Genomic DNA, 7702 nt, shown 5'->3' with positions numbered 1-7702 from the left:
CGCCACTGCACTCCAGCCTCAGCGACACAGCGAGACTCTGTCTCAAAATAAATAAATAAATAAATAAATAAATAAATAAATAAATAAATATAAAAATTAGTGGGGCGTGGTGGTGTGCTCCCGAGTAGCCGGGGCTACTCGGGAGGCTGAGGCACGAGAATTGCTTGAACCCAGGAGGTGAAGGTTGCAGTGAGCCGATATAGCACCACTGCACTCCAGCCTGGGCGACAGAGTGAGACTCCATCTCAATAAATAAATAAATAAATAGGAAGGCCTCAATGAGGTGACCTTTGAGTAAAGGCCGGAGGAAGTGAGTGAGCCATCTGGATATCTGGGGAACGCTTTTGGCACTGGGAACAACAGCAAAGACTCTGTGTGGTTGGAGTGGAGTCTTTGGAGGAAATGTGATAAAACGAGGTGAGATTGAGTAATGGGGGCTCCTGGTCTCCCCCAGAAAGCACCAGATTTAGGCTGTTAATAACTAAGGTGGATAAGCACATAAAATGGGCTATTGGCAATAGCAGTGGCCTCCGGGAGGGAAGGCTATCTGCCCTCATAAGCCCATTTCTGCAGTCCCTCAGCCTCTGTGGCGCAGTGAGCTGGCATGGGGACTAGGATGCAAGAACCTACCCTGAGGATGCCTCAAGGACTCTGCGCAGCCACAGGACATCCACCTCATCAGAACTCCTGTGATTGGGCAATCTGAGAAAACCTGTAGCCAATCAGCTGCTTGGCTGGAGCACTCCTCTCTGGCAAGTTGACAGGCACGTGGGCAGCGGCTGGGAGCGCTACTGCCCTCTGCCAGGCTCCCGCAGCTACAAGCAAGCAGAGTGAGCTCTGCTTAGCTGGGGACTGGGTAAGATGATGGGGTCACTGACCTGGCTGTGGCCTTCAGAGTTACTGGTGTCCTTCTCTTGAGGTGGTCATGGCTTTTGTTTTCTTATTTATCCTTCCAGAAGTAGTCTTTTAATATTTTATTTTATTTTATTTTATTTATTTAATTTTATTTTTGGAGACAGAGTCTGGCACTGTCGCCCAGGTTGGAGTGCAGTGGTGCAATCTGGGCTAATCGCAACCTCTGCCTCCCACATTCAAGCAATTCTCCTGCCTCAGCCTCCCGAGTAGCTGGGACTATGGGCGAGTGCCACCATACCCGGCTAATTTTTGTATTTTTAGTAGAGACGGAGTTTCACCATGTTGTCTAGGCTGGTCTTGAACTCCTGGGCTCAAGCGATCCTCCCGCTTCAGCCTCCCAAAGTGCCAGGATTACAGGCGTTAGCCACCGTGCCCAGTCATTACTATTTATTTATTTATTTATTTATTTATTTATTTATTTTTTGAGATGGAGTCTTGCTCTGTCGCCCAGGCTGGAGTGCAGTGGCACGATCTCGGCTCACTGCAAGCTCCGCCTCCTGGGCTCACGCCATTCTCCTGCCTCAGCCTCCCCAGTAGCTGGGACTACAGGCGCCCGCCACCATGCCCAGCTAATTTTTTTGTATTTTTAGTAGGGACGGGGTTTCACCGCGTTCTCCAGGATGGTCTGATCTCCTGACCCCGTGATCTGCCAGCCTCAGCCTCCCAAAGTGCTGGGATTACAGGCGTGAGCCACCACGCCCGGCCTATTGTTATGATTTTAAATTAGAGATGGGGTCTTAATATGTTACCAAGGCTTGTCTGAAACTCCTGGGGTACAGCGATCCACCCATCTTGGCCTCCTAAAGTGCTGGGATTACAGGCATGTGCCACCACACCAGGCCAGTAGTCTTTTAAAAACAAGTATGTGCAGGCTGTGCGCGGTGGCTCATGCCTGTAATCCCACCACTTTGGGAAGCCGAGGCGGGAGGATCACGAGGTCAGGAGATCGAGACCATCCGGGCTAACACGGTGAAATCCGTTCTCTACTAAAAATAATACAAAAAATTAGCCGGGCGTGGTGGTGGGTGCCTGTAGTCCCAGCTACTCGGGAGGCTGAGGCAGGAGAATGGCGTGAACCCGGGAGGCAGAGCTTGCAGTGAGCCGAGATTGCACCACTGCACTCCAGCCTGGGTGACAGAGCAAGACTCCGTCTCAAAAAAACAAACAAACAAACAACAACAACAAAAAACCAAGTATGTACATGTTTTATGTACTGTATGTATTAACACAGAACACCATATGTGAGGCCCTGGTGCAGTCTTTAACATTGCAGTCCCAGAAAGAACCCTATAAAAAGTAGTAGCTTCATAGTGAAAGATCCTAGCAGACACCACCTTAACCAAGGGACCAACATTAATATCACCAGCAATGAGTCATGGTGATATCAAGAAGCCCTTGGTATGACACACTTAGAAGGGTACATCATCACCTCTCTGGTATTCTTCCCGGTAATGCAAACACCTCAGTTTATTCAAGGCAAACCAAACTCGAAGACAATCTACAAAATAACTGACCAGCACTCTTCAAAAGTGTCAAGGTCCTGAAAGACCCAGGGGCTATTATAGACAGTAGGAATGTATGGAGATATGACAATTAAATGCACTGAGGGCCAGGCACGGCGGCACTGTAGTTCTAGCTATTTAGGAGGCTGAGGCAGGAGGATCACTTGAGCCCAGGAGTTCAAGTCCAGCCTGGGCATCACAGTGAGACCTCATCTCTAAGATAGATAGATAGATAGATAGATAGATAGATAGATAGATAGATAGATAGAAATAAATGCAATGGGCCGGGTGCGGTGGCTTACACCTGTAATCCCAGCACTTTGGGAGGCCGAAGCGGACGGATCACAAGGTCAGGAGTTCAAGACCAGCCTGACCAACATGGTGAAACCCCCTCCCTCAGCCTCCTGAGTAGCTGGGATTATAGGCTCCCGCCATTACGCCCAGCTAATTTTTGTAGTTTTTGTAGAGATGGATTTTCACCATGTTGGCCAGCCCGGTCTTGAACTCCTGACCTCAGGTGATTCACCCGCCTCAGCCTCCCAAAGTGTTGGGATTACAGGCGTGAGTCACCGCACCCAGCTGGAGTCCCCACTCTTAACCACAGTGCTATAGTGTCTTCATTTAGTTGAAACAACCTGCTATATGTTTTGACTTCAACTTTGTCTATCTCCCTTGTCCCAGGTTGATGGGATTTATACAGTGATTTATTATGACAAGGCCACTGCAATAAATGTTCCTGCACATATGTCATTCTTCACACCTACACTTGTACTTCTGAGAAATATTCTAAAATAGAGGATATACTTGTTCAGAAGGTAAGGACATTTGTCATTTGGGAAACTATCAACAAATTGCCCACACTCATCAACAATGTTCCCACAGCCTCCTCTGCATTACATGTTGTCAAGCATTCTTTTATTTTTGTTTTGTTTTGTTTTGTTTTGTTTTGAGACAGAGTCTCGCTCTGTCGCCCAGGCTGGAATGCAGTGGTGTGATCTCAGCTCACTGCAAGCTCTGCCCGATGGGTTGACACCATTCTCCTGCCTCAGCCTCCCAAGTAGCTGGGACTACAGGCACCCACCACCACACCCGGCTAATTTTTTGTATTTTTAGTAGAGACGGGGTTTCACCGTGTTCGCCAGGATGATCTCGATCTCCTGACCTCGTGATCCGCCTGCCTTGGCCTCCCAAAGTGCTGGGATTACAGGCATGAGCCACCGCGCCCGGCCGTCAAGCATTCTTTTCTCATTTATTTATTTTTCACCCAAACTAAAATGCAATGGTATGGCCGGGCACAGTGGCTCACGCCTGTAATCCCAGCACTTTGGGAGGCCGAGGCAAGCAGATTACCTGAGGTCAGTAGTTCGAGACCAGTCTGGCCAACATGGTGAAACCCCGTCTCTACTAAAAATACAAAAATTAGCCCAGTATGGTGGTGGGCACCTGTAATCCCAGCTACTCAGTAGGCTGAGTCAGGAGAATTGCTTGAACCTGGGAGGTGGAAGTTGTAGTGAGCTGAGATCATGCCACTGTACTCCGGCCTGGGTGACAGAGAGATTCCGTCTAAAAAAAAAAAAAAAAAAAAGCAGTGTCATGATCATAGCTCACTGTAGCCTCCAACTCCTGGGCTCAAGCAATCCTCCTGCCTTGGCCTCCCAAAGTGCACTTTTTTAAAAGCTCTTTTTTTTTTTTTTTTTTTTTTTTTTGTAGAGGCAGGGCCCTGCCATGTCTCCCAGGCTCGTCTTGAACTCCTGGACTCAAGCAATCTGCCCATCTTGGCCTTCCAAAGTGCTGGGATTACAGACATGAGCCGCTGCACCCAGACTATAAGTGAACAGCTCCCTCTGTGTCCACCCACTCACAGTCTGGGGGTGAGAGATGCTATTATTTTACAGCAGGTGGTCAGGGAAGACCTCTCTGAGAGGTGATATTAGAGCAGGGACTGAATGAAGTTGGGGAGAGGCCATGCGGGCATCTTGCAGAAATGTGTTCCAGGTGGCAGGAACTGCTATTGTAAAGACCCTGAGGTGGGAACGTGTTTGGGGACTCAAGAAACACATCTGCAGCCCAGTGTGGTAGCAGGTGCCTGTAATCCCAGCTACTTGGGAGGCTGACGCTCCATAATTGCTTGAAACCGGGAGGTGGAGCTTGCAGTGAACCGAGATCTTGCCACTCCAGACTGAGCAACAGAGCGATACTCTGACTCAAAAAAAAGGAGAAGAAGAAGAAAGAAGGAGAAGGGAGAAGAAAGAAGGATGAAGGGGAAGAAGGAGAAGGAGGAGAAGGAGAAGCAGAAGGAAGAAAGAAGAAAGAAGCAGAAGCAGCAGCAGAAAGAAGCAGAAGCAGAAGCAGAAGCAGAAGAAGAAGAAGAAGAAGAAGAAGAAGAAGAAGAAGAAGCAGAAGCAGAAGCAGAAGAAGGAGAAGAAGAAAAGAAGAAGAAGAGGAAGAAGAAGAAAAGAAGAAGAAAGAAGAAAGAAAGAAGAGGAAGAAAGAAGAAAGAAGAAGGAAGAAGGGGAAGGGGAAGGGAAAGGGGAAGGAGAAGGAGAAGGAGGAGAAGGAGAAGGAGAAGGAGAAGAAGAAGGAGAAGGAGGAGAAGGAGAAGAAGAAGAAGAAACAGCACATCTGGAAGGACTTGGAAGAAAAGGTAGGAACAGTGTTACCCTGGGAGGATGGCTTGGCTTCTCTGAACCTTGACTTACCCAGCTATAAAATGGACCTATGAGTTTCCGCCCTGAGAAGGTGACAGTGAGGGTTAAAAGAGATTGTGGCTGGCATGGAGTGAGTGTTCCCATAACAGAAGGCTTTAAGAACAAGAGCCTCTGGCTGGGCGCAGTGGCTCACGCTTGTAATCCCAGCACTTTGGGAGGCCGAGGCGGGCGGATCACGAGGTCAGGAGATCGAGACCATGATGAAACCCCGTCTCTACTAAAAATACAAAAAAAAAAAAAAAAAAAAAAAAAAATTAGCCGGGCGTGGTGGCGGGCGCCTGTAGTCCCAGCTACTCAGAGAGGCTGAGGCAGGAGAATGGCGTGAACCCGGGAGGCGGAGCTTGCAGTGAGCCGAGATTGCGCCACTGCACTCCAGCCTGGGCCACAGAGCGAGACTCCGTCTCGAAAAAAAAAAAAAAAAAAAAAAAGCCTCTGCCAGATTTCTGGATAGGAAAGCTTGGTGAGGAGGGGGCTTGCAGAGCAGGCTGCCAAGATAGGCCAGTGCAGAGCAGGGCTTTGACTTTCCCCAAAACACACAGACAAACACGTGTGAGTGTGGGTTTTATTTTTTTTTACATTTTTTGAGTCGGAGTCTCACTCCCGTGGCCCAGGCTGGAGTGCAGTGGTGTGATCTTGGCTCACTGCAACCTCTGCCTGCCATGTTGGGTTCAAGCGATTCTCCTGCCTCAGCCTCCCGAGTAGCTGGGATTACAGGCATGTACCACCATGCCTGGCTAATTTTGTATTTTTAGTAGAGACGGGGTTTCACTATGTTGGTCAGGCTGCTCTCAAACTACTGACCTCAGATGATCCATCCGCTTCGGCCTCTCAAAGTGCTGGGATTACAGGCGTGAGCCACCGCGCCCGGCCGGGTGTGAGTTTTAAATGGTTCTGAGCATCAGAAAGGTTTTAGGGGGTCCCCTAAAGTTGAGGAGAGGCATGGCTTTCCTACAATGACTGTCCTAGACCCTTCGGGAAACCTTACCTCTTACAAAATCCCACACTTCTCATTTAGATGGTAAACCGAGGCACAGAGGGGCTAGAACCTGGAAAATGCCAGAAAGGAGCGAATAAGGGATGACGCTCGGGTGTCTACTGGGATCGGGGCCTCGATATGGGATCAGCCTCCTCTAATGCCTCTACCCCCATCTACCAGAAAGAGACGCGAAGAGAGACAGGGACAATACAGCGACAGCGACATGAAGAGAAACTCAAAGACCAGGAACAGAAACAGAGACGCAGAGACAGAAAAAGGCTTGGCGACCCAGAGACGGAGATACAGAGACACAGACCTACTACAATCAGAGGGACAAGGCAGTCCCAGAAAGGGCTGCCCCCTGGGGGTACCCGGGGCTGCCCCGTTGGGGGGCACGCCAAGAGCTCCCCCACCCCGCCCCCGTCGTGCCTGGGCCGTGACTTCAGAGCCCTTGCACATTCTATAAATGGCCAAGAGGCCGCGGGCCGGGGGGCGGGGCCGAGTGAGTCATCGCGTGACGTCATCGCCGCCTGGACCTCGCCAGGTCACGCCCCCACCCCTTCCGGGCCGCCAGGGGGCGCCGGCTGCAGGTCCTCACATGCGCAGTAGCGACCTGCGCCCCCCCGAAGGCCGCTCAGTTTGGGAGGGATCCAGGAATCTGCGCGTTCGAATCCCACCCCTGCCACCCTCGAGCTGTGTGATCCGGCCATTCGGCGTCACCTCTCTGTGCCTCGTATAGACCCACCTCATAAGGCTGTCGTGAGGAATGAGTTAACAGGCTCAAAGCGCTTAGTACGTAGCAGGTGCTAATTGTTAGCTCATTTTATGTTCTTTCTGTTTTTTCTTTCTTTTTTTTTTTAAATAGAGACGGGGTCTCGCTATGTTGCCTAAGCTGGTCTCGAACTCCAGAGCTCAAGCGATCCTCCCGCCTTGGCCTTGTATTTTATGTATTTTCGTGTATGTTCGACATATCATGACATGCCATCAACTAGCACATTGCCTTAGCTCAGTGGTTTGCAAACAGGGGTGATCTGCTTCCACCCCGACCCCAATCACGGGACATTGGCAATGTGTGTAGACATTTCTTCTTTTAATTTTTCTTTTTTAGAGACCATGGTCTTGCTACGTTGGCCAGATGGGTCTCAAACTCCTGGGCTCAAGCGATCCTCCCACCTCAGCCTCCTTAGTAGCTGGGACTACAGACAAGGTCCTGCCGCAGTGCCTCAACATTTCTGTTTATTAGGACTAAGAGAGTGCTACTGGCATGTAGCAGGTAGAGGCCAGGCATGCTGCTTGAAGTCTTACAATGAATGCCCAAGGCAGCCCCCCAACCATGAAGAATTATCCAGCCTCAGCTGTCAACAGTGTGGAGGTTGAGAAACCCCACCTTAGCCTCATAGTTGAGGTTCATGAAGCATGGTCTCAAATTCTCCTCTGCCCCGGCCTGCTGCGTGACGCTGAAAAAGTGATTCCAAGCCCCTGTGCCTCAGTTTCCCCACCTGTAAAGCAAAGTACTTGTATTAAAAATAACAGTGTCAGCTGGGCACGGTGGCTCACGCCTGTAATCCCAGCACTTTGCGAGGCCGAGGTGGGCAGATCAA

Source organism: Nomascus leucogenys, chromosome 10 (assembly GCF_006542625.1).
Source record: "Nomascus leucogenys isolate Asia chromosome 10, Asia_NLE_v1, whole genome shotgun sequence".
Lineage (NCBI taxonomy): Eukaryota > Metazoa > Chordata > Mammalia > Primates > Hylobatidae > Nomascus > Nomascus leucogenys.
This window is presented reverse-complemented; position numbering follows the sequence as displayed.